We start from the raw sequence: 26,522 nt of genomic DNA, 5'->3' as shown, positions 1-26,522 counted from the left end.
CTAAAACGAGGAGGATTTCCTCATTGGTTTAAAAATTCTGATAACTAGAACGCAGGCTGCTTTCAAATCCAGAGAGAAACATCTCAAGCGAAAGTGTAACTGAGGTTCAGTATTCCAGGCCATGAAACTTGCAGTATATTTCAAACCCAAGCCCAAGACCTCGACCTGGTGTCGTAAAAGAAAATTGGTATTTCTTGGTACTAGAGTTTTCACTTGGATGCCTGCCATGAGGAACAGAATGAAAAGGAGAGAGAAGAAATACGGGAAGATTTTCACCACTGTTTGAAAACAATACCGCGATAATTGATCACCAAAAAATGTCTCGTACTGCTGAGGCGTGCGCCCAAAACAATATTCGCGAGTCATCAATGAAACTTGTTTCTCAAATTGACGGTAAGAACTAATCCCCAGGTTGAAAACCCAGGAGATAAAAACGTAGGTATGTGAAACGGGAGCAGCTCTTGTCAGGAAAACACGGTTTCTCCCCATAACAGGCACCTCTTCGCTTCACGCACAAACAAAGTAAGATAGGAAAAAATTCTTCAAGTTCTCAAAGCCAGGTTATAGCTTTGAAAGTGTCTTACCTTGGTGGGAAAGAAAAGAAGATAGACACCTCTAGCGGCAGATTTTTATAATTCAATGGTCACGAGTGACATGTTGAATGGTTTGGCACTGAGATGAGCATCGATCACAATGCTTGACAAAATAACGTGATCTATCGCATCTACGGAGCAAATTGCGAACCCTTGGGAATACTTTGAAAGAAAGAAAATAGAGTTAAAGCACTCGGTGAGTTAAATTTAACCGTTAAAAGAGAATTTGCAATAGTTGACCAAGTCCTGAAAAAATTCATATTAAAACAACCCAAGTACAGAGCTTGGTTATAAACTTGTCTACAGGATGGAAATAAAGTTGTAGCCGTACTCGTAGCCGTACGTAAATGTGCAAAAACGATGATATTATTGAAAAAATTAACGATAGTGAGTTCCATGATGAAAACACATATTCGTTTATCGGTACAGAGTTATTGCAATGTTTAAAAATGTTCTTACCACTATTTGAAGTTTATCTTCGAGCGAACGTTGAGTATTATCAACTTGATTCTGTCCGAACATTTGCATAATAAATTTGAAAATATTTGAGCCGAGGGACGATTTACGACAAAAACGTGGGCTTATAAAATTAGGCACTTTTATCGCGCGGTCTTGAAATGTATTCCCCGACAAACGATACATTAACCTGAAAGTTTAAATTAGGGGAACAAAATTGAACACGGAAAGAAAGATTCGTGACCCGCAATCCGCGTTTCCTTGAACGTCTTACGTTAAATGCACAACACGACCAAGCCTTGGTGCCTTACGTTATGCACAAATAAAGCGGCGTGTAATTTCTCCGGATTTAGTTCACCAGGGTAATTTAGGTACAAAGGTGGGGGAGCAGAGTTCCTTAATTGCTAATTAACCGGGGGTAAAACGCACACCGAGCTATAACAAGGAGCGCTTTTTGATTAGCCGAAGCTCTCGGCTAGATAACCACAAATCAAGGCCCAAGCCCTGGCTTGTCTCGAGGATGAATTTCACCTCGGAGTTTCCCACTTTACGGGGGGATATCAACAACCCGACCCCTTTCAAACTACGCATCGTCCCTTCTGGGCCTCAGATTCGCCTGGCAAGCCACGGGACACGCAGTTTCGAATTACGAGGGTGCACGAAATCGGAGTTCACCTACCCGAAATCCCATCCCTGGCACTAAAAATCTATTACTATCGGTGAGCAGCTATGTTGTGTACCTACAGACGGTATGTTGTTGTTTCAATCATCCCTTAACGATAGGTACTGGATGAAGTACACTGTAAGAAATATGTTGACGGGGACTCTTGGAGACTATAATTTGGTGTCAATTCGACAGTATCTGATATTCAACATTCTCATATACCAAAGTCCGCACCGGCTAATTTTGGTCAATTTGTTGTTAGTGTTAAGTATTTTGGGTGATCTTGATTTGCACTGATTCGAATCAAGTGAACAATTGGAAGAAGTTGTGTGAAGGTTGCTAACGTTCGTAGGTTTGACTATTCGGGATTTTGACAGTTCGCAACTTCGACCCGCACCAAATGAAACATGCACTGCAAACATTGGTAAATTACCGATATTGTTCAACGTGGTGGCACTGAACCGAAATTTATTCATAACATCAATCGAATCGAGCAATTATCAACAAACTCCTAGATCATAATTGTTACGATTTTGCAGATGACTCTGGACTTCAGTTGTCGGAGAAGTCTGTATATGTTACCTGAATGTGACTACACGCGCACAAAAGAAAACAACAAACAAGTTACACTACATGGCAATGCAATGGAAGATGGTTTCTGGGCAGTAATAATACTGAGATGATAATATGACCTAGCACGAAGAAAGTATTCAGTGTCTTCAATGGCATTCGTCTAATTTCACACGACATGCGTCTGGGAACATGAAGATATTCTGTCGTCGCAGAAGACGGATCACCACGTACCTGATGGTTTGACCTCAGGCAAAAAAGCGAACGAAGAATTCCGCTGAATCCATGAGACCGTGTGGTCACTGTCTTTGTATAAGATTTTATTACGAGTCGAGGATTCGGAGTTCTGCGAAATGAAGTGAAATACTTCATTTTCTGAACATTTTATGGGTATCAAATGTATACAATTTGATCGAAATCAACATGTCACAACAAAAATTTGGCGGAATGAGGGCTTCAAAGGTACAAATACAAGTTAAGATTTTACATAACAATGAAGCGTTTTCCGATAAAACAATAGTTTAAAATATTTTATGTCTCTTACCGTTTGACTACTCGCATATTTTTTTTTTTTTCTTAATCTTGAAATCTGTAACACAAAGTCTATCTCCAATTGTAGATTCATTTAAAGAGTCAAAAAATTCTGTGATCCAGCTAAGTATGAATTATCGTGTAACTTGTATAAAACATCTTTATTCAATTCTAGAAAATATAATCCATGTTAATGTTGTCTGTGATAATAAAATCCTTTCTCTAGCGCATTAGAATAATTATCTCGATTTATGTAACAAATTCTTTCATTTTCCAGATGGAGAAGAAAAAAAATTGAACTTCCGCTCTATTCGATGTGATAAAAATTACGGATTTATTATTATGGCACAGAGGTGTAATGGGTTCGTTATAATGCTTCACGGTGCGAAATCGATTAGCATAAAATACACTTCTTTATACTTTCGATTTCTAGCGAGGTAACGTAACAACCGTTGGCATAACGCGATATTCCAGTAGCGCATTCATTAGGCCCGTTTTGCTTCAAGCTCATCGAACCAAGTCGAATCTTTAAAAACATGCCTAACCAACGTGCACTCGAGGAATTGCGGCAGCAAGATTCTGCCATTCGTTCGTCGTTGTTACTACGATAATAAAAGAAACCGCAATAAATGCATCCGCATTTGAACGTGCAGAGGACAAGCTGCGGTAGACGATGAAGAAAGTGAAAATAATGGAACGGGCGCGTATAATAATATCGTAGAGAATAATGCGAGAATAACCGTTATTTAAAGCTTCATTAAGTAAGCGAAGACAAATTGCGCTGTCAACGAACGAGACGACGGTTCAAGCTTTTGGTAATTATTAATGGTTAACGCTGAACACAAAAGTCGAGGCTCTACGCGCCCCGAATCGTCGTCACCCTCTTTCGATGAATAATAAAGTACGTAATTTGTTTTCTCTTGAAATATCAATAAGAATTAGCTTACGATTGATTAATCATTTTTCAGGCAAAGCATGCGAAAGAATTTTCACTCGGCCTCGAAATACGTAATCCATGTTTGTTTGGCACTAATTTTTCCTCCCAGTAACAGAAACGCAAGTTTCCTCAAACGTCCAGGGAAAAACAATTTTCCCCGAGTTGTTTATTTTTTACACACAATAGTACAAGAGAAGGAAATGTTAATGCAATTTGTCGTACGAATCTTTTCTATTCGTTCAAGTATTCATAAATTCAAATGAACTTTTTTCTTTCGCTACATTCAAAATCGTTTAATACCATTTTGAACGATTGAGGGAGGAATCAATGCGGGAGATAATCCGTGCAAAATCGCTCGGAATCACCCCAGCAAAGTGAATTGGAATCCCCAAAATCGATGCATATCACGTTCTAGATATGATTTCATGCTATTCCCAGAAACGCTTCCCGCCGCTGTTCATAGATTCCCCTCCGTAACATAAATTCACCATCAGGACCCCAAAATACTCGTTCGTATCCCGCGTAACGTGACGTCACATCCGAATTGACGACGATAAATTTCTGAAGGCTGATAAAACGGTGGCGGTTTAAACGTGATATATAATAAAAGATTAAAAAGTTTCGTGACAGTTTTATTTCACTCGATTAAAGCTCTATACACTTCGATTTTTTCCAGACATTAATCTAAGTCAGCCAAAAAGTTTTTTATTCTGAATTCTACAGCGAACGAAAAATTGAATTTAAGCCGATATAAAATCATGAATACTAAAATATTTGGTGTCAAATTCCGAAAGTTCGAACTTTATAAACTCTAGCTATCTTGGAAACTGGAAATGTGGAACGTTCGAATAATATTTACTTGTAATCTCTACCAAGTACTTGATTTTTCACCCAAATTTCGTGGAAATCAGTAAATCAGTTCGTCAGGAATTGGGGTTAAAACATTATTTGCATGTACGTAAGGATGATCAAAACAGTGACGAAGTTTTGCAATCATACCGAAAATATGAGAATATTGGAAAGTTGCAATACAGATCTTTGTCGAAAAATTTTACGTAAAGAACAAAAATTCGCGGTTAAGGGGGCCTGTCGGTAGAATTTATCATTTTTACGACTAGCATGAAATTTTTAGTATCGATAAAGATTCGTGAATCGAGTATCACCCTGCCTATTTTGATTGATTGAATTTAGTACTTTTCTGGATATTGGTTTGAATAGAGACGAATTTTTTTAAATTTTTATACTTTCAGAAGGATAAAGAACGAAAGTTGCTCTCCACCTTGCAATTTAATGATTGCCTATAAAATTTGTCAACCATTTATTTGTAATTCACAATACCAGCCCAAATTTTTATAATTGATAAAATTATGACGCTTTAGAAATTAAGCTTGATTTCAGAAATAATTTTCATCTTAAATTTTAACACGTACAAGCAGTTGCTTTGTGAAAAATTGTTTTTTTTTCCTAACAAAATAAACTATCACAGAATGAAACCGAAAGAATCCTCGAGATTTTACATCATTTTCAAATGATTTTAAATAAATCCTCGATATCTAAGCTTCTGCACTTTATAATTTCAATATGGTTTATATTTGTATTTTTAAACAGAGATCTTCGGTAGCTCGGAAGCAAAAAACCTTCTTCGATACTCAATGTCCAACTATCCCGTAGTAAAAGTGATAAATAGTAGCGATTTCCAGTCGACCATCAATCCAAGTAAGGGGAAAACTTCGAAGAAATAAAAAAATTTCGCATCTGTGGAAACCTGAACTTCAAATTTGATTCAAATTCGAGCTCATCGAGTCAGGCGATTTAAAAGTTACGAATATCTTCAAAGATTTCATGTAAATTTTTTCTCAGCACAAATAATAACATTGCGATAAATATTGTCGAAGGGATTGTTTGACAGGAATGATCTAATGCGTTTATTTTTATTGCCTGAACTAACCACATTTAAAAAAATATATATATATATATTAGGCTGATTCAAAAAAAACGGCTAATTTTTTTTTTCAAAATCCTCACATTAAAACTTCCGAGAAGGTGTGAAAGGACGCCTGTAAAAAGCAGAGCCCTTAATATTATTATTAAGAGGTCGCGCATCGGGAATTTCTATTTCCCGTTTAAATAACACAGGAATAAATTTTTTTAAATTTTGCAATTTCGTATTTTTGCAACGGCTCATTGAATTAGCGGACCAAAGCATATTTTTGTAGGAAATTTGACGCTCCACAAAAAAAGTCCTTACAAAGTTTTCGATAGTCACACTCCTTCAAAAGTTATTCGAGGTCAAAGTTGAACTTACAAAAAAATTCAATGTTTTTTTTTTTTCGATGATACTATAAATCTTTTCTCATTATTTTGTTATAAAGAGGATAGATTTCGGAACAATTACATTTTTAAATAGTCAAGTGCATCAGTTACGGATTCTCCATGATAACATGTTTATTATTTAATATCGCATTTTTGTGAGGTAACTTTATATTGACTCGATGGGAAAATTAATGATTGAAAAAGTCCAATTAGAGTAAGATATATTTATTAAATATATCTTTATAACAAAATAATGAGAAAGGATTCATAGTATCATCGAAAAAAAAAAAAACATTGAATTTTTTTGTAAGTTCAACTTTGACCTCGAATAACTTTTGAAGGAGTGTGACTATCGAAAACTTTGTAAGGACTTTTTTTGTGGAGCGTCAAATTTCCTACAAAAATATGCTTTGGTCCGCTAATTCAATGAGCCGTTGCAAAAATACGATATTGCAAAATTTAAAAAAATTTATTCCTGTGTTATTTGAACGGGAAATAGAAATTCCCGATGCGCGACCTCTTAATAATAATATTAAGGGCTCTGCTTTTTACAGGCGTCCTTTCACACCTTCTCGGAAGTTTTTATGTGAGGATTTTGAAAAAAAAAATTAGCCGTTTTTTTTGAATCAGCCTAATATATATATTTATTATTATTCTTTACATTTGACGAAAATTTCACCGAAGTCTTTTCTCAACAACACGTATAATAATTTCTCGCTCGACGATCCATTGCGCATGCGGATTGACCTGCGACTAAATCGTAATCGCGTCAGGCAAAGAGGGTAGCTTTGAAGCCGAAGTTAGACGTATCTCGACTCGCCGGACAAACGAAGGGGGAAAAAGGGAGGGTGGTATTCGCTCTTGGCCGAGGGATGAGGGGATATTGATTGCCGGGAACCCCAACGAGCACGAGGAAACGGCGTCGGTTCGAAGCTGCCCGATGCAAAGGCAGGTTGCCATGACTGCACCCGGTGGCGGCGTGTTGCTTTTCCCATCCTGGCATAACGGGGATCAAACAGTGCGGAAGAAGCCGATCCTCGCCTATCCGAGATCTTGGTGAGGCTGAAGTCGGTAACGTTGAGGTAACGATACATCGGGTGAAAGGATCGTTATCGGGCAATATTAAGATGACTTTCAAGGAGTTGGCTTTTCAGAATTACCTGTTGTACATTTTGTTTATAATGGTTCGCTAACTTTCGTAAAGTCATAATTTTGCCTGGACATGCATCGTTACGGTAACGTTACTAACTTCGTCTCACTCCTAAATTTCAGCGTTTCGAGGTGACGCACCGTCGCGAAATCATTGAAAGATATTAAAACCGACAGTTAAATCCTTCCATATTGTAAATACATATTGCAAAAAGTTCGGAACTGCAAGTCACCGAGACCTGATGATTATACTGGTGTGAAAATATTTTTTATGTACATTCTGATTTTTAAACAGGATGTTTGAGGGGAAAAGGATGCTCGGTGGACTTGTACTGAATAATGAGAATACATTCACCGACAAAAATACACTGAAATGTATATAGGTAATACCAATAATCCGTATCCATTATAAATGCCTGTCTTTTTTCCGCTGCTTTCGAAAATCATGCGCCCTGAATATATTTCTTTCTTTCGTCCTTTCAGTTTATAAAGATGCGACTTGGTATATAAAGATGTAAAATTTGCCCCTTCAGCGATTTCTCAGTCCCTTTCGCGTCCCTACATCTCCTAATATATGTAGTATATATATATATACACTCTTATACATACAGAATAGCCCAACTGTATTTATATGTAGCAGAATGTGAAATCGATAGTTTGTGCAATCGAATTCAGCAAAGGTATGCATGCTTGCGATGTGAAAAACTACTCACTTCAATGTCACAAATTTTCCATCATCCGGTCACATAAAATTCGCGTGGAAATCAAGAAAAAAGCAAGTACATCTACATGAAATAAGCATCACGGTATAGTCAACATCCTGAATTTCATTTCTTTGAGTTCAAATCAAACTTTTTAATGAAAACCGTAGAAATTCACTGCAACAACTCCATATGCTGAGAGAGATTTCATTTTGTTATGGGAACTAGTAAATAAAACGAGTAACATTTGAATATTAGCGCAATAACAATAAAATGCAGCGTTGTTGTTGTAAATAGTACATTTTTCACTCAAATAAAGCAACAAAATAACCTTGCTATACGTACCTATTGCACCCTAGGTAACCAGAAAGTTTGATGCTTGTCACTGTTCTTTTCGATTATGGTCACTCATACTACATTTTCTTCTGTGTAGTAACCAAAAAATCTTAACGTTGACAATTGTAATTTTACACTAAACAGGTATACCTGTGCTGCGTTTTCGTGTAATTTCAAAAATATGCGAACCATTATTGCAACTATACCAAATTCTTTTAACCCATCGAAGTATACATTTTTCCTTGCAGCCAAACTCCTTGAAACTGGGTATAGAAAGATTCTCTAAGTCGTTTATGTCAAAAAATGGGGTCAGATCTGAGAAATTTTCAAAATTCAATATGGCGAGTCTAACATGAGCGAGTAATGGCAGCGATATTTAAAAAATTGGACATAAATCTTGAATAACCGATTGGAAAAAGGCGTCTCATATACGAATAAAACGCTGTGCCGCAAAAGGTTATAGGATTTCAGACGACTGTGTACGAAGTGAAATATCTCTCACAATCGGTACAACCTCGATTGACGAAGTGACCGTAAGAAACACCGCACGGTGTGATCGATGAGTTAACGATATCGAATCGAGTTGGGTTAGGTTAGGGTTGGGCCTGATGATCTCATTCAACTGGGAGGCAATTAGCGCGCAGCAGTTGACGACAGACGAGTGAGACCGACAACCAGCCGGGTCAACGCGCGTCGATGTCTGCCCGAGTGCGTTTCCACTAATTACCAATTACCAACCTCTTGGACGCGCGTGCTTGTTACATTTAAATTCATGCACATAGATGCATACGCGAAACCATTCCTAATACTGTCCTGTATACTTAAGGGGGTATTCTAGTGTAGAAATTTGAAAAAATCGATTTTTTCTTTTTTTATATTTTCAAAGCTTAACCTTTCAAGAATGTGTCCTTAAAAGGACAAGTCAAAATTTCAATTATTTTCAGAGATATAGCCATTTTAGTGACACGTCTTCAATACTGGCTCGGCTGGAACGAATTTTACTCGAAACTTTAAACGCGTTTTTCTCAAAACTACATTTTTCAAAACGGTTGACATGATTTCTCAAGTTCTATTGAACCGATTTACTTGAAATTTGGTGAGAATCTTCTCAATACATGTCTCTATCGCACGAACTATTATTATAACGAAATAATAATTTTTACTATTTTTAAAAAATTCAGAAACGTCCAAAAAGTAAAAAAAAACGTATTATTTTTTCGGACAGCCGTAATTTGGCAAAAAAAATTTTTTTTTCGACTTTTTTTTAGTTAGTACGATAGCTGCATTTATGTAGATTAATAATTTTTTTTTTTTTTTTTTTCTGATTTTGAAAATGCTTGCAATCGTGACAACATTGGCGCGCCATTTTTTTTGTACCCCCCACTTCAACAACTCATTGCACTTTCAATTTTGTATTTTTTGACTTGTTTTTTTTTGTAATCGTGAAATAATAATAAACGCCTGATAAAAAAATGGATGGTAAAAATATTTTTTGTTTATAGCACTTCAAAAAACACGTCAAATTCACGCCTCTACACTAGAATACCCCCTTAAATGCCTACTTCTTCCGTCGCATAATCGCTGAACGCATGCGCCTCTCGCCCCTCGATGTTACATTAGAGGTATAAAAGTCCGAAGTGAAGTTAGTAACGTTTAACGTAACGGAACAGCGGGAAGAAAAATCATCTCGTGGAATTTCAGAACGAGTTTTTAGGAGTTGGATTTTTTAAATCTCAGTATTTTTTCTTTATCATGGCTAACTAAATTTCGGACAACCCTGAAAGTAAGAAGTAACTATTTTTCTCCAAAACATGCATCGCGGTGTAACGTTACCAACTTCAAACTCATAGAACTATGTATGCTGGCGAGGCAGACTTTCCGTCACACACAATACAACTCGCCGAGGCGCATAATAATGAACCCACAATGCGCAGACCGATGCGCTTTATCGTTATACCACACTCACCGTACTGCGCATGCACATTGTACATACATACACTGGATTCTATAACGTCGTATCATTATCCGACTCGTTCTTCTTGTAGTTCAAATGAGGCGTTCTGTATCAACTCAGTTATTTTTTTTCATCATCTCGGATCTGTTCCGTAATTGGTTATATAATAGTACTACTTAAAGGCGCTATCTGTGAATTTTGCCAGATAATTTAGATTACTTGATTCGGAAATGGTTTTTTTTTTTTTTTTTTTTTACTGTATCATGCAAGATTGAAGTCAGACAAAAAAAACTTTCAACAAAAAAGTAATGTTTTGCCATGAAGTATCCGATGCAATATATGTTATATTTTTGATGGCATCGAAAAGGTTATCTTGAGCGAAAAAAATTTATATTTTTGTTTTTTCTCTTAATGCGACAACTTTGACTTTGCCGTGAATTTTACAGGGTATTTGGCAGTGTATCGGGAACGTATAAAAAAATTGACATCGTCGAACTCTCCATTCTTGTCGGGTAGAAAAAATATTTTACCGAAACAAGTGAAGTTAAGAGTGAACCATCGTGATGTCTTTTATTTTTCCGACGCTACCGCACGTGCACACGTACAAGTGAATTTCGCATGTCGAATTATCAAAGACGACAGCACACTTTTCAAATGTTTTGTGACGTGATGATTTTTTATTCAAAATTGTTGTGCGTGAAATAACAGTGGGAGGTTACAGTTTAATCGAAAGTAACGAAAAAAATTATTATAAAGTATTCCGTTGACAGCTGACACACGTATTCACACACTCGCAACGTCAATATGGCTACCGCTGACACGACTGCGACAGCATTTTGGTTGTTTAACGATTCGCGGCACTTAGATATCACTAAAATTTATTTCACCCACAAGAAAACATCAGCCCGAATAGGTTAGTTGCAACTCCGTTGTTGGTTGAGCTTTATTTACTAATATTTTACGACGCGAAAATTCAATCATACAAGATGGCGCCACCATTAACTTTTCGGCTCGGCGCTGAATCGGCAAAGCCATGCCACGGCCGAGCACGAATTTGTGAAACTATTTATATTTATTGTAATTTGCCAGATCGTCGTATTGGCCATACATATGAAATGCATATCAATTTTGAATAACTCGTGAGGATAACGACACGTAATTTGCGTGTATAACCTAAAACTTATCATGATCATTATTCACCTCTGACGAAAATATCTCTACCGACGTATAATTGAAAAGCGATCCATTGACAAATTATTCTGAAGTACATTATTCGTTATTCTGCTTTCGACTTTAGATAGAATGTTATTTTCCGACTTGCCGTCAAATGTTCGGGGTACATATTTTAGCTCTAATATTGCGAAAACAAAGTTTGAATCGTGAAATATGTTACCTAGTAGAAGAAAACCTGGTTACGATTACTGCGGTTATAGTTTATAAATCTAATCAGAAAATTTAATTTCATAAACATAAATAATCAAATCAACATTTATGGAGTGGTATTCCGAAAGTAGACAGAAAAAATTGTGCCGGTTGTGATTGAGCTCGGATCGTATGACAGGATCTTTAAAGCGATTACACAACTTAGTTGACATGCCGAGAGTTTACTGTACAATGTCACCAGTAACACTGCCGAAAGCTGTAATGTTATCGTTGCAAAGTTCAAAGGAGGAAAGCGTATTCATTGCCAAAGTGGACATTTTTACAACGCTCAATGTGCTGGGTCTGTTTTGTACGATTCAACACACCAGAGGCGTACTAAAAGTCGAGTGCTGCGATGGAGAAGAATCGAACTACCGAATTTCAACTACAAGCAATTTTTTTAATCATCCCAATTATGATATGAATCAAAGTAACGCAATAGAACTAAAAAAGCTTAGATGACAGTTTATCTGCATACATTATATGTTTTGACTAAAAAATGTTATGCGCTACGTAATATTACACCATAGCGCATAACAGTCGTGCTTCCTCGGAAGCGTAATAAAGATTTGTTTTTATTTTCCTAGATGAGGTGCCTTGATCTTCAAAAAACTGCTGTGCCAAGTATGCATATACTGAACATGATTGCGATCTGCAGCATATTCGGTTAATGGCTTGAACATAGCCTGGAATTTCGAAAGGCACAAAATGAATCCAGCAATGGTTCCAAGGAAGCACTGAGTTGCAAATGTACAAAATTGTACCACGCGAATGCTGCATGCCAATATAACATGTATATTGCATTAAATAGTTTGTGGAAAAACATAATTTTTTTGTGTTGAAAATTTTTTAACAGCCTTTAAACTTTCATGATACACGGGTTTGAAGAAAAAAACATTTCCGAAATGAATGTACAGAAAAATTTGAAAAAGTTCACAGAGAGTACCTTTAAGAAGTACTACTATATAACCAATTATGGAGCATATCCGCAAAGATGAAAAAAAAGTGGCTGAATTTGTGGAGAACGCATCAAATATGTCGTGAATTTACGGGGAAACGATACGATATGCAGCGCATTCCAGTTCTCAAGATCCAGGTGAAGGAAAGAGACATTTTTGAAATTGAAAAAACTGTGAAAGGTTTATCTCCTTTAAATGAAATCTCCTCACATTACGCGTCTCATTACGAACTGACGCCGGTTGGCGTCGGTCATAAGAGGTCGATTATTCAGAGAGGACGTCTCATACAAATATGAGTCCAAGTCGTCCATCGGACCTTAGCCTAACCATTTTGCATTCAGGTTACAACACACCTAAGAAAATCTAAGGAGCACGGAATTGAATTTTGTCATGTTCATGTAACAATGAATTTTTAACCAAAGTTTATTTTACAAACTCTGCATTGCATGAAATTAAGTAAACCGTAATAAAGAAAAATATATAAAAAAAATGGGTGCGTGTACTTATGTACGCGCGTGAGAAGTTATACTTCTTTGGCATCATTAAAAAACAATAAAACAAATAACGGATGTCTTACATTATATTTAACTAATCTATTAAATTTTTGTCACGAACTTTTTATTAAATGTTCTATTAAATTTATTGCTTTATTTTGTAAATATTAAAAAACCAATAATAAATATTCAACATTGATAATTTAATAATATTTAGTATTAATTATATTAAATAATGATATTTTAATTTATATCAATAAATAATACATACGGATAACTAACCTCAATTATATTGGAGCACTTGAAAAAGTATTTTAGCACAATTTTTTCACTAATATTCACAAATTTTTCGAGACTTAATGAATTCGGTTGAGTGGGCAACTTCATCCTGTTAATTTTGTGTTACAGTGATGCGCGCGCATCTTGAAATTGAATTCGATTGAGTGGGCAACTTCATCCTGTTAATTTTGTGTTACAATTTTGTGTTACAGTGATGCGCGCGCATCTTGAAATTTCACTCTCATCAGTTTTTCATAACGCGCCTAAAGAAGTATAACTTCAATAAACTCATATTTTTTAAATCCGACTCCTTCAAAGTTGATCAAAAGTTAGAAAACAGCGATCGGTTTTTCGAATGTTTCGTTAAAGTTTTTGTTACTAATTTTAATCCTGTGGAAAAGTTCGCTCGCCATGTCAGAATTCATTTCAAAACGATAAAAGTTTCAAACGTAAAACCAGTTACCGAATAAATTGAATTTTAGAAAAAACGAAATTAATCTCTATAACGTGTAAACAAATCAATGACCGCAAATTGATGAAGAAATCTCGGGTATAATATAATTTAGTTACTTTCATCAATGCCTTTTCAAAATTCAAAATCGCATAATTTGTCAAATTTTCATGGATAAAGTCTGATTATGTGAATATTAAAAACAAATGAGTTGTTCATCAAAGTAATTCATCATTTTAGAATGAATAAATTCTCAGTTGCTAAAATTTCCGTAAAGACGAAATTATGCAGGTGTAGCGTTCTGCATTACCGCGTGAGTAAATACCTCGAGTCATCGTAGCCGCAGTGATCACCGACAGAAGGCGAAGCCTACGATTTGTTCTCACATTTAAAAACGGCCAGCACTGAAACATAACTGGGCAAAGTACTGGCACATATCGTGCCTTAAACTAATGAGTAAGGAAAATATAGAGCTTTGGTAACGCTTAGCCATGCTATAATCAGCGACCATATTTTTGAAGGGGTACAGGTCGTCCCAGGCTGCTTGGACTACTTTTCCGAGTGGCTAGGTGAAGCGATCTGCCCGGCAAACGTTTCAGCAACTTCATAATCGGCCGAAACCGCGTCCACGGTGGTTTCACCCAATGATGATATATCCAAGTATGACCGAGCCGTGACGTCATGGCCCAAGCCATGATCGTTAATCTCGGGTGAACGCGTAATCCAACAACCTCTCTAGTAAAGTCTCATGTTCATCGAGTTAAACCGTCGCGGAACAGGAAAACATGAGGAACACGGATGTACGCAACTTAGGTAAGAGGTGGTAGCGGAGATACAGTCTTGACCAAAAGTATTCCGATTAGACTGCTCTAAATATCTATGAAAACGAGAATGACCTTGATTGAACAGAATTTGTTGCTAATTTGAAAAATAAACAAAAGCACCCACATTTTGACCATATATTGACAATCTTGACAGATAATACTTTTTTAATCTGTGAGAATTATAACGATGAATTTTGAATATATTACTGTACCAGAGAGAATTATGATCGTTTAAAATAGACTCTTATATTTAGCTGCAGCTGTTGTGAACATAGAAAATGGTGTCAAAAACACGTCTGGGTTTTTGAAAATAAAACTTTAACGTAGGTCATTTGATACAATGTTACATCTATTACTCACGAGTTTGTCAAAATTGTGGTTTAAAAATATATTTCAAATAAAAATATATTTCCTTAAAAATATGCTATGATACATGCAAATCAAACGAATAATTTGTTTTCTTGCATCATTGCATAAAATAGAAGTAAGATATAGTAATACAGAACTGTAATCTCTCCCGAATATTTGATCCATAGTCGGATTTTTTTTCTTCAAATTTGACGGATCTTGCAATTTTTTTTTTTTTTTTTTTTGCTGTTCCAAATTTATTACTCATACAAGTAAACGGACGTCGTTTTTTTTCAAATTCAGATTACTCTACAACGGACATTACTCCTTTAAATTTACCATATTTAATGTTTCATCAGTTTTTATTCCAAAGAATATATAACATCATTTAATACATAATAACATAAGCAAAAAATTTTCAATTGAAATTCACAGCCAATGATTTGGTTCAATAATCGTCAATACAGGATCGAACTTTTTCGGGAAAAGTTGGTAATGTTTTTCATTATATCTACTGCAAATAAAAAATTCTATTTTCTTATTTTTTTATTTTATTTTTATTTAACAAGAATTCTGAAAATTCCATTCGGTTATATTACTATTTTTATTGTTCTAAGAAGATTCTTTTTCACTATCCTTTTTACATTCTTTGAAAAAATTATCTTACGAGTTAGCAAATTCATTGTATGGAAAGAGGTCGGAAAATTCGATTTAAAATTGATTAATTGTTTTGAGAATATAGATAATTAAAACCAAAACAAAGAGAAACCGTTGATATTTTATATTTTTCGACACGCACATTATGCTCGTCTGATTCACCTTCGCATTGTTTTTCTTTTCCCTTTTTTGGCTTTCTCGCTTTCCGGTTTTAATTTGTGAGCAATGGCGTGCGCTCTATGCACGAACCGCAGCTCTCTGCTCACGTATACGGATATGAATTTACACACGTATATTCACTACCGGGTTTTTCTTCCTTTTTTCTTCCTTCCCTTCCTTTCTTATTTTCTTTTTTACAATGGTTTTTTTTTCACGAATTCACCGAGGCGTTGCACTACTTTGCGTCGAGCATGCAACGCCACGGGAAATAAGGATAAAGAACGAACGGCACTTCGGGAAGGACTGATATACGTTATATATATACGTATGTACTTATGTACTGGGCATTCCCTGCCAACACGACGAACCTCTGACCCGGATTATCTCGGCCTTGATTCGTACAATTATTTACTTTACTTTACGTTAACAGCTCATGCAGACTATAAAATTAATGTGACTGGTATTCGTGTCTTGCAAATGATTTTTTTACAGTATAATTATACTACTTTTTTTTAGCTTGGCACGAAAAATACAGTCGTTCGTATAATGAATATTTTTGTTTAAAGACAGAACTTTATGGTCATGCATATGGCGTAGAAAAATGAACCTTCCAGATTCTTTTAAATCCATTTCTTTTGAAAATTTACTCTTTGCAATATATGTACGGAAGTTGAAAAAATTGTACAACTAATCGTTACTAGAGTATATGTATAGATATATAGGTATATGCGTCAAAGAGAACGGAAGTAGATTTTTATAACCCTTCACAAGGAGACGGACACAACATGTACGAATCTATTTTAAGTGAACTTCTGTATTCACTTTTTTCTACTCTCCCCCCCCCCTTTTTTTTTTTGTTCGTCCGCCATCTCAAGCACATTGTCAGTTTTGACAATCTTAATCAGGTCTTCAGAGGAGTTCAATATTATCAACTTTTCAATAATTTTTCACCTTATTCAAACTAACGTGAACAGAAATGTATTGAATCTGATAAATCCAAACTACAGACAGGAAAATACTTGACAGTATTGTTAATAGTTTGATTGATTTTGCGTCGATGGAAATTTTTTTTGGAACGGCAAACTTAGTGAAAGTTCAAATGGAAGGCATGTGTAACTAAAAAATTCAACCACGTTTGCAGGAATATTTTTCAACTGGCACTGCAGTGTTTTGTGCGAGTCCTGCTCTTAATGCAGCGCCGTTCCGTAACGCTGACTGCATAAGGGCAACGGGATCTGTATAGAGGTGCCCCTATACATCATCGCGTGTGTAATGTATAACTGAGAATTAAGTACATATGTACGATTTATATACGGGCGTGTGCATACGCGGTGCAGATTAGGTAGGGTTCCAATGGTACGTGATTTTGGAATCAGGGCAAACCCTCGAAAGCAGCGGTGCACGCAATGCATGCGGTGCGTATTATTATATCTACCGTCCATTTATCGCAGGGCGAGAGCCGAGCGACGATTATGCCCGATAATCGTCCGACGCACACAGTCCCTGTCCCATTAGGTTGAAATAGGGCCACCCCATTCCTGGGTTTCTACATTACGTGGCTTTCCAGCTGCGGCGACGACTGACGGAACACTTTTTTCAAATCCATTTACTCGCCTATTTTACTCTGCGTATGGGAATAGCATTTATCATTACTAAACTGAAGTAGATCATATCGGCTGCTCGATCAGAACAACGTCGAATCTCACAAGGGGACCCTCAAACATGGTACAAATGGATTTTGATGGGACTCAGGTATGTTGTAGTGGAAAATGGCACGAATTCTACGAATTCGCTACTGCGATTTCGTACAATCCGTGCCGTTTCTTTCGTTCCTTCGTGAGATGAAAATATATTGGAGTGTTTTTGTTCAGAATTGTGTAAAAAAAAATGGGGGCGTTAAGGTGATATCAAGGTCGCGTTGTACATCTCCAAAACGCGGCGAGCCAAATTTTTGAAGTTATACTTCTTTAGGCGCGTTATGAAAAACTGATGAGAGTGAAATTTCAGGATGCGCGCGCATCACTGTAACACAAAATTAACAGGATGAAGTTGCCCACTCAACCGAATTCATTAAGTCTCGAAAAATTTGTGAATATTAGTGAAAAAATTGTGCTAAAATACTTTTTCAAGTGCTCCAATATAATTGAGGTTAGTTATCCGTATGTATTATTTATTGATATAAATTAAAATATGATTATTTAATATAATTAATACTAAATATTATTAAATTATCAATGTTGAATATTTATTATTGGTTTTTTAATAATTACAAAATAAAGAAATAAATTTAATAGAACATTTAATAAAAAGTTCGTGACAAAAATTTAATAGATTAGTTAAATATAATGTAAGACATCCGTTATTTGTTTTATTGTTTTTTAATGATGCCAAAGAAGTATAACTTCTCACGCGCGTACATAAGTACACGCACCTATTTTTTTTTTAATTTTGACAAAATTTGTACAGATCGGTTATCACTCATAGAAATTGGGAAAATTTTCACCGTTGCACTAAACGAATGGAACTATGCGGTATGATGCCACTCGGTGCTGACGAAGCATACATTTTGAGCCCAGTCCCATAAGATTTGATAGTAAAATGATAAAATGGCAGCTGATCTGGTTTTCGATCACGAAGAACACCGACATCTTATTTTGGCGACATTTTGTGATACGGCGTGGCAGCGCTGGTGATATCTTTTGGTACTATCTGGTATTGCTCGTGCTGCCACGAGCAAACTACGCGACAACTATGTGAACTGAATCCGCGACTCTCCGACGATGATTGTTCCTGCGTCGTTTCTGTAGTTCGTGTAGTAAATTGCCTGTATTTTTTTCGGAACTTGTTTGTCTCGCGTTGCTCTTATTTGTTCTATGAGAATGAGAAAAAAAAAATAACACGAAGAATTACTCGCTCATCGCTGACGGCATAACCTCGCCGCAGTGACACACAACCTAAAATATAAATATACGCAGGATCGACGAATTCGTCATTGGGATCGAAATTAAGACCAGTTTGTTATGTCTACTCATTCATTCGTTACTTCGGACTTAATGATCTTATAACTATTTAGTTACAGGAAACACTAATGCGCCACGCGATACAATATTTCCCGCGCTTTCGACGAGAAATTTATATCTGAATAAAAAATTTTAAAAATTTTCGAACTTGATCGATATTTTTATTGATAACAAATGAAAATGAAGTGGCTGATTTACCGGTAATAGCTAATATAAAGGAGTGGGTCCAGAGTCCATGGACACAAGACGATCAAGTTTTTTTTTATCTTTAATTAACGTAATTAGTCGCTTTTTGTTTCCTAACTAGTCGTTTTTTCTTTCTGTTATCATAAATATTTGACTCCATGTTGATTTCATTAAAGATTATAATAAAAATAAGAAAAAAATGAAAATCACTGTTTTCTCTTGATTATTTTTAAATACATGCATGAGTTTGAAAAATTTGTGACTTCACATCAGGGGGGAGGGGTTTCTAAAAATTTGGCAACCTGTGACAAGGACAGGGGGAGGGATTTAAAAGTTCTAAAATTCGTGTGACGTAATTTATGGATGACCCCTTAGTTAGATTTACGACCGTGATTGTAGCTCACTTCAACCTAACCTTAAACAATAATAGTTAAATGTACCGGAACATGCAACGAAGGACAGGTTGGAATCAACGCTTTGAATAAGTGGCGGATTTTCATTTCAAATTGACAGAATCTTGTGTTATTTCGTGACCGCTTTTTTTTTCGTATGCAACTTTCGTTATTTCTATTCAAACAATGATTGCTGAACTTTAGGCTAAGCTGTAATTGTTTGACATATCAACCACTTGTAAATAAAGTCGTTCTTATGGTGGGTTCGTATTATTGATTTATAGATCTTGATACTATTGTGAACGTGTAACCAGAATAATTTCTCACGAATGTGAACTTCCGGCCTGTTTCAGGGCAATGATTGTAGCTTTGCTTGCATGTCAACAGAGAATTGTAATCTATAGATTTTATTCAATTTTTGAATGTTTTCGTTTGAATGATTCCTCGCAAATGGGTATCATCCTGGTTCAGGGCGAGGACTCGGAGCATTGCTTCTTGTCAAGTCAGTTAATATTTGGCAAGAATCCCTATAATGGATTCACTTTATGGATTAATTGATATAATTCATTTGTAGAAATCTAATGGGAAATTGATTCTTCTAGAACGTCCTGGTTCAGAACGAGATTTTGCAGCTTTGCGCACCTATCACTCGGCGCGTTGTGGACTGGGATCTAAGATCAATAGATTTTATTCCATTGCAGATATATTTTATTATACTAATTTCTTACAAACGGGAACCACCGCCCTGCTCCAGGGTGAGAACTTGTATCTTTGCTCACTCGTCAACTTGACCTGGTGTCAATCCAAATATTTATTGTGGATACACATTATTGATTTATCAAGATCGGCAATCTACGATCGCGCCAAGTTCATTGTAAAAAAATTCGACTCCTCACGAGTTTCATACGTTTGTAGATTTTTAGAGCTTTTGTTTAGCCCTACATCAATGTGATCGATGCACGGAGAGCTGAAATATACCACTTGTAAGATTCCAACATTGCTCAAATCGTCAATTCGTCTTCAACAACTTTCAATTCTCAAGACTAGACACGTGAAATACGGTATTAGGTGCATATAGATATGTAATCAGTGATGAATACGTATGTGCATCTTAGAGGATCTCACTATTTTGACCCGTGGTATAACTATTCTCTATGATTTCCATGATACAGCAAGCTGCTCGTCTGTACGAAATTTATATAATACAACAAATGAGTTGTGGTACAAGCATTTGCTGGCTTTGGTGTTTCCATTTTGGCCTTTGTTAACCCCAAAAGTTTTGATTGTATTGTATTCTGTGCGAGCTAGTTCCAGGTCTGTTTTTTGTTCGGTTTCTGTTCATTTATTTATCATCACAGGGAATGGATATTTTTGTGTTACGCAATGCAAGCTCGATGGATAATTACTTAAGCACTATTCATGGTTCGATATCTTCTTCGAGTAATAACTTTGAGTGAAAACATGTATGAATAGTATAGTGTCCTGTTTTATGTAATCTATTCTTTCGTCTTACCTGAACATTCACCCATTCTTTCCATATGTTAGACACCAAAAACTTTGACTGAGGCCAAATTGGTACGACGTGCGCATGAACAGCTAGTTTCTCAAACATGAACAACCGAACGCAGAATCAAACACCAGCATTGACGGGCAATTCTCTCAAGGAATTAGTAGAAAATTACTGGAAGTCCATGGCATTCGAGTGATACTTTCATATTGAAAATCACTTGGAAATCAGTAATACGCCGAACATCTTTGAAACTTTAGGAACCACTTTCAGAATAGTGGAATACAAACTTTTTTTAATAACGGAAATCACTTGTGAATCGTCGATGATTTCGTAGTATCTGTCCACAGATTTCTTCGTAAAACTTTAAGGTGCATCAAAAGTAGTTTTATAATATCCCTTTAGGAAAATTTGAAACCTTTACACATTCAGAAGTTGAAGTCTAGTCTTTCGGCCAAATTGTAATGATACCAATTTAACAACAAAGTTTCATCTGTGTTGATTTTCATATACATAATTAAATGTTAGCCACTTCGAAGTAAAAATCCACAAGATTAAAGATAATTCCAACATATTTACTCTTAATGTTGCATATCCAACCATCGCCTGGTAGAGATAATTAGAGTGGAATAATTTTTCAGAATCTAATAATAGTTTTCAACACAATTTCTTTTACAAAACAGTCAATATTTTACTACTAAAGTTTGGTTTCTCGTCACCTTAACATTCATCGAATTCGCATATTTATGTACGTAAATAATTTCCGAACCAATCAAATCGTGATTTTATGCAATTGATTGCATAAATTGCGATGCTTACGAGCACTGTTGTGAAATATTTACAAATTGTTATAATGCAGCGAGTATCGCCTGTGCAGGTTTCTACTATTCAACTTGGTTAGAAGATGCACGCTGCGTCACCTAGCGGTGCGTAGAGGTACTTCGGTACAAAACTGCGGCATCTAGCGGTGTGCGGAGATACTTTGGTACTAAGCTCTGCATTACCGCGGCGAAAGGAGCCTGCTACGTAAACAAGTAGCTAAAATAACAATACTAATCATTATGACGCTGTTTTTGAGGTAAGTTAAAAATCTTAGCTCGTAAATAACCTAAAAATTTAATGATGACCAACAAAATTTTTAGGCCATTTATAAACTGAAGTTCCAAACTTTAACTCAATAATAACATCATAATAATTGATATCATTAATTGAGCCATTTTGGCCTGTTATTTAGAAAAAATACGCAGGGAATCACTAACATAAATTACTTCGTATAAATTCGAGACATGAAAACTTGTACATAATTTTGTACCTTTAGAAATACTTTTTCTTCTAAAAAATATCTAATTGCACTTCTTGAAAGCCATTCGTGAATTTCGTTCACTGACATTCTGTGAAATAATTTACTCACAATTGAAAATAACGTCAATCACACGTCTTTCACACGTCTATCCCATTAACGTTTATGGGTTTTGCTTGTCCGGATTTTAAAAAAGCAACACGAGATGGCGCATACTTCTAAGTAAGGTGATATTTACGTAATTACCTCAGCCAAAGACAATTTACCAGCTTATGACAATGCATGAGCAGCCGCATCCGTTTCACGGATGCGTGGCGGACGGTTTGCGATAGCTTTGATCGATGCCTCCCTCTCCCCACCGACGGAAGTTGAAACCCCTATCTGGGCCGCGGGAGATAATAAACGCGCCCCAAACGGGCTGCGATTCGTGTCAAACTATCGAGCAGTATGAACGAACGATTCAATCGTGACCACCTGCTATCACGCAAAGTGTTTCAATTAGCGAGCTGTCCCCGGGCAACGGTGAGTAGAAATTGCGAGGAACTTGATATAAAAAGTATGTTACGTGCGACGGTTCGATTTTGGAAAACATGCCGGTGAAACTCGAAGCTTTTTTTATTGACACCGAATTCCAAGCGTCGATTAAATTTCATCGACACGTTAGTATATTTAATAATGATAATGATAATGACGATAATGATAAAAATTTAACCAGATACAATATCGAAATCGATTCTGAAACCAGGATTTTCCACTCATCGTTGAACCTTTTGTAATTGAAAATTTGTGCCCATACTTTTAATTGCAAAATAGATCGGTTAATTAACTTGGTATGATTAATCATCAGACTGCAAGTTGGATAGCGAACACATTTGTTCATCTGTAGCACCAAAATGGCTGTGAAATTATTTCAAATTTTTATTAAAACACAGAAAAAATAAGGCGTAAAGCGTTTTTGGAAACTGCCAATTACTTATAATTCGAACCAATAACCGGGAACTTGGTGTAACCGAAATCAATTCAAATTTGTTGGCAGAAAAATACACGTTTCACACAATTTTATTGATGGATAAAATACTTATGCAATTTTATTGATGTTATGTTGAAATATGATGTCAATCTAAGAAGTTTGGTGTTTCAGTTACAACAATCATTCGGTTGTTTCGCATTAACTCCTTTTTCCGCGTACTGCTATAATACGTATCGACACCAAACTTGAGGAACGAATCGAAATTCAGATTGGTCAAAAAAATCCGTATGGTTTCAATTTTCAAAGAATTAAGATTCTGAAGAATTCTGTTCGGTTATTACAGATTTAGCCATGAAGGCAGTAGAATAAATCGGTGCGAAAACTTTACAAAACCAGAACCATTTTCAACCGTAAATAAAATTGTTTATTACTCTTTTTCTTTGAATCATGACTTATTAGTGAATTTCATAGTTCGAAGGTTTGCGCCAGTTATGGTTCTTTTCGTTTGACGAAAGTCCAACAGAAAAAGAAATCGGTACTCACTAACAATGATTTCGGACCGTGGAAACTAATTTTTTCCCCTTTTTATTCTTGACCGGTTATTCGAATAATTTTAATCCATAAACGTTGTATAATCTAGCCGTGCATAAACAACTTTTTTTCTTCGATTTGTGCAAAACAGAAAGTAATTTATTTCATTTCTCAAAATATCTACCGTGTCGAATGAACCGTCATCGTGAATTTCAAAATCGAAATAGTTCGCTGATTGACAATTTTAATTAAAAAAATAATAAAAATTTGTTCACTTCTGAGCAAATTTGAACAAGCGATCAATTTGTGACTAGCAAAGAAGTGTTTTCTTATTTTCTGGTCTGAGTTGATAAAAAAAAAAAAAACAACGCCCCGTTAATTGAGACAAAAATCATTCGAATCCATTTATTCGTTCTCAAGATATTACAGAATGACAGTTGAACAAAATACGCCCAACAACATTAGAATCGGATAAAAAACACCAAGGCTTAATCATTCTTAACATTCCAATCGCAAAACCTTTTCTCTAAACTGTTCATATCTAAGCTCTAATACGTTCGGGTTCATAACTTTTACATGTTCGGAGATTATTGGCACAAATAACATTGCTGGAAATTTTTCAAACGGTTTAAATATTGAGTGGGTGTATTTTACACACGTATGCTGCATTTAAATTTCTACTCAAGTCCATAACTTACAGTTAATGTATAATGAAACGAATGGAGAGAATTTTTTGTTAAAGTTATTATCCATCCAGCGTGAAAATATTTCGTTATAATATGCACACTCCGCTAACGCGAATTGATGTTAATGTAGATTGAAGCTTGGAATCCGGTTCTTATGGGGTCAGTTGAGAAAAGATGCCGCGTTCAATATATTCGATCGGCTTCGTTTGATTAGTGATATCTTGGTAATTTTTCATGCTTAGATTCTTGTATTAAAACCATGACAGACGGATAACATCACGCTCATCATCTCTCCAGTCGTTCCCGAACGATTATTCCCGAATCCCAGATACTATCTGTAAGGCGAGTAACTTTCTCCGTGAGAGAGAGAGACGGAGCTAAAGATCATCAACACCATCTATTGGTTAGAGACAATTTCTTTTTCGACTTGTATATAAATATACAGATACTTATGCATGTTTAATCGTTTTTCTCAAACACTTTCCAAGCTTCAAATTACCATGCAGAGAATCAACTTCCGGAATGGTTGAAGTAGTTGTGAATTAACTTACATGTATTTATGACGTAGAATTATGAGCGAAAATTAATAAAAATTTACCACGCGTGGTCGCGAGTCAAATACAAAAATGCTTCAGCATACGGCGAAAGTTATTAAAATTCAATTTTCAATCAAAATTCCAATGACAGGAAACTTTTGAAAATTACGGAAAAATCATCACAAGCCAGCAGAAATGATTGTAATTATTTTGTAAATGATTTCGAAATAACCGAGCAAGAATTTCCCATCGTAAGATTGAAAGATTGAAATAGAGACCAGGCTACGTTATACCATCAGATAAATCGTGGCGCTAATTCGGACATTGACAAGCGCGAAAATGAAATCAGACGCCGCTGGAGGCAATCCTCGAAAAGTTACGCGTGATTATTCGTTTCACTAGTATTCGATAAGTTATCCAACAGTCAGCCTTAAGGCTAATGTGTTTTCAAACAACCACGTGATGCCTTAAAAGTGTGATTATTTCCGGTCATTTTGCCGCGCTGACATTTAGCTTGTGGTTGCTATGAGCCAAATGTGAAATGTTCTCTGGCAAAAGCAACTGGCAGTCGGCTAATTCGTACCGATGCCGATCCCGATGATTTGCAGATAAAAAAATAAAACCAAAGAGAAAAAGTAACACCAAAAGGTAAAAAGATGGTAGGGGAAAAAATTAAAAAAAAAAAAAAAAAATTAATTCATTGGCAAAAACTGGCGAGCCCGTCGCATCTACATCAACAAATAACATCACGATTAACGTTGATATCATGAAACCTGCTCTGGATGTAAGCCCGGAACAAGGTACACTTTTGTGCTTTTCTTGCGAGTGAAAACAGATGCAGTGATATCAGCATCGATACGAAATACTTGTTTTCTCAAAGACAAAAGAAAGAACATATCACTACTGCTACTTAAGGTAGTACCGTGATAGCAGCAGTCCTCAACTTCCAGAGAAATATCCCCTGTATAAAACATTATAACTAAAGTAAAAAGTAGTCGAGATACAGTACACCTTTGCGCCTCCTCTCACATGCGCAGAAGTATAAAAATTTTCCCATTGCGTCTTTTGTCTGACTTGGCAACGTTGCATTCTGACTCAGTATCTCTTGCCCCTCAAGCATGTGTTGTAGAGAAATGTATTGTTATGAAATCAATTTGAGGTTAGTTATAATTGGAGACTGAAAATAATACACAATGACTTCGCGATTAAAAAACGGCAAAGTTCTGACATTTATTTCAATTCGTTGGGCCTTTATGGCATTTTAAACTTCCCGCGTAGGGCAACGTTGCCAAGTCACTGTTTCTCACGGGTCAGGTTATGAGAGAAAGTTTGAAAATCATTAAAAGCAACAAACTTTAAGAATTATTTACAAAAAAATGAATACTGCTTGTTTATGTTTTTTTTTGAAAAAAATTACTTGTTATATCCTCAATTAATAATTCTCAGTTTTTAAAAAAAATTCTAAGAAAAGTATGGCTGTTATTAAATAAAATGCTCACTCTAACTACGGTCGGGATAGGGAATACATGTAAGTTGTACGACTTTTGATCGCTAATATTGCAAAATTTAGTACCGCAAGGACTATTAAAAAAAATTC

At 35.8% G+C, this 26,522-nt stretch overlaps 1 protein-coding gene, 1 long non-coding RNA gene and 1 other non-coding gene across 4 annotated transcripts in view; 2 read left to right on the top strand and 1 right to left on the bottom strand.

Moving 5' to 3' along the window:
• Positions 1-26,522, bottom strand: part of LOC124301442 (ras GTPase-activating protein raskol) — a 241,148-nt gene that overhangs the window by 194,162 nt on the left and 20,464 nt on the right. The gene's annotated exons all lie outside the window — the stretch shown is intronic.
• Positions 9,900-14,395, top strand: LOC124301454 (uncharacterized). Of its 2 annotated transcripts, none has more exons than XR_006907482.1 (2): positions 9,900-10,033; positions 14,101-14,395. It is a non-coding gene; the product is annotated as an uncharacterized LOC124301454 (long non-coding RNA). The 2 variants fall into 2 exon arrangements; XR_006907483.1 differs by lacking the exon at positions 9,900-10,033 and adding an exon at positions 12,591-12,722.
• On the top strand, positions 14,249-14,395 carry LOC124301715 (U12 minor spliceosomal RNA). The gene has a single exon (XR_006907553.1). It is a non-coding gene; the product is annotated as a U12 minor spliceosomal RNA (small nuclear RNA).

This window comes from Neodiprion virginianus, chromosome 3 (genome assembly GCF_021901495.1).
Source record: "Neodiprion virginianus isolate iyNeoVirg1 chromosome 3, iyNeoVirg1.1, whole genome shotgun sequence".
Classification (NCBI taxonomy): domain Eukaryota; kingdom Metazoa; phylum Arthropoda; class Insecta; order Hymenoptera; family Diprionidae; genus Neodiprion; species Neodiprion virginianus.
Note: the sequence above shows the minus strand (reverse complement) of the source record. Positions and strands in the feature narration are given on the sequence as shown.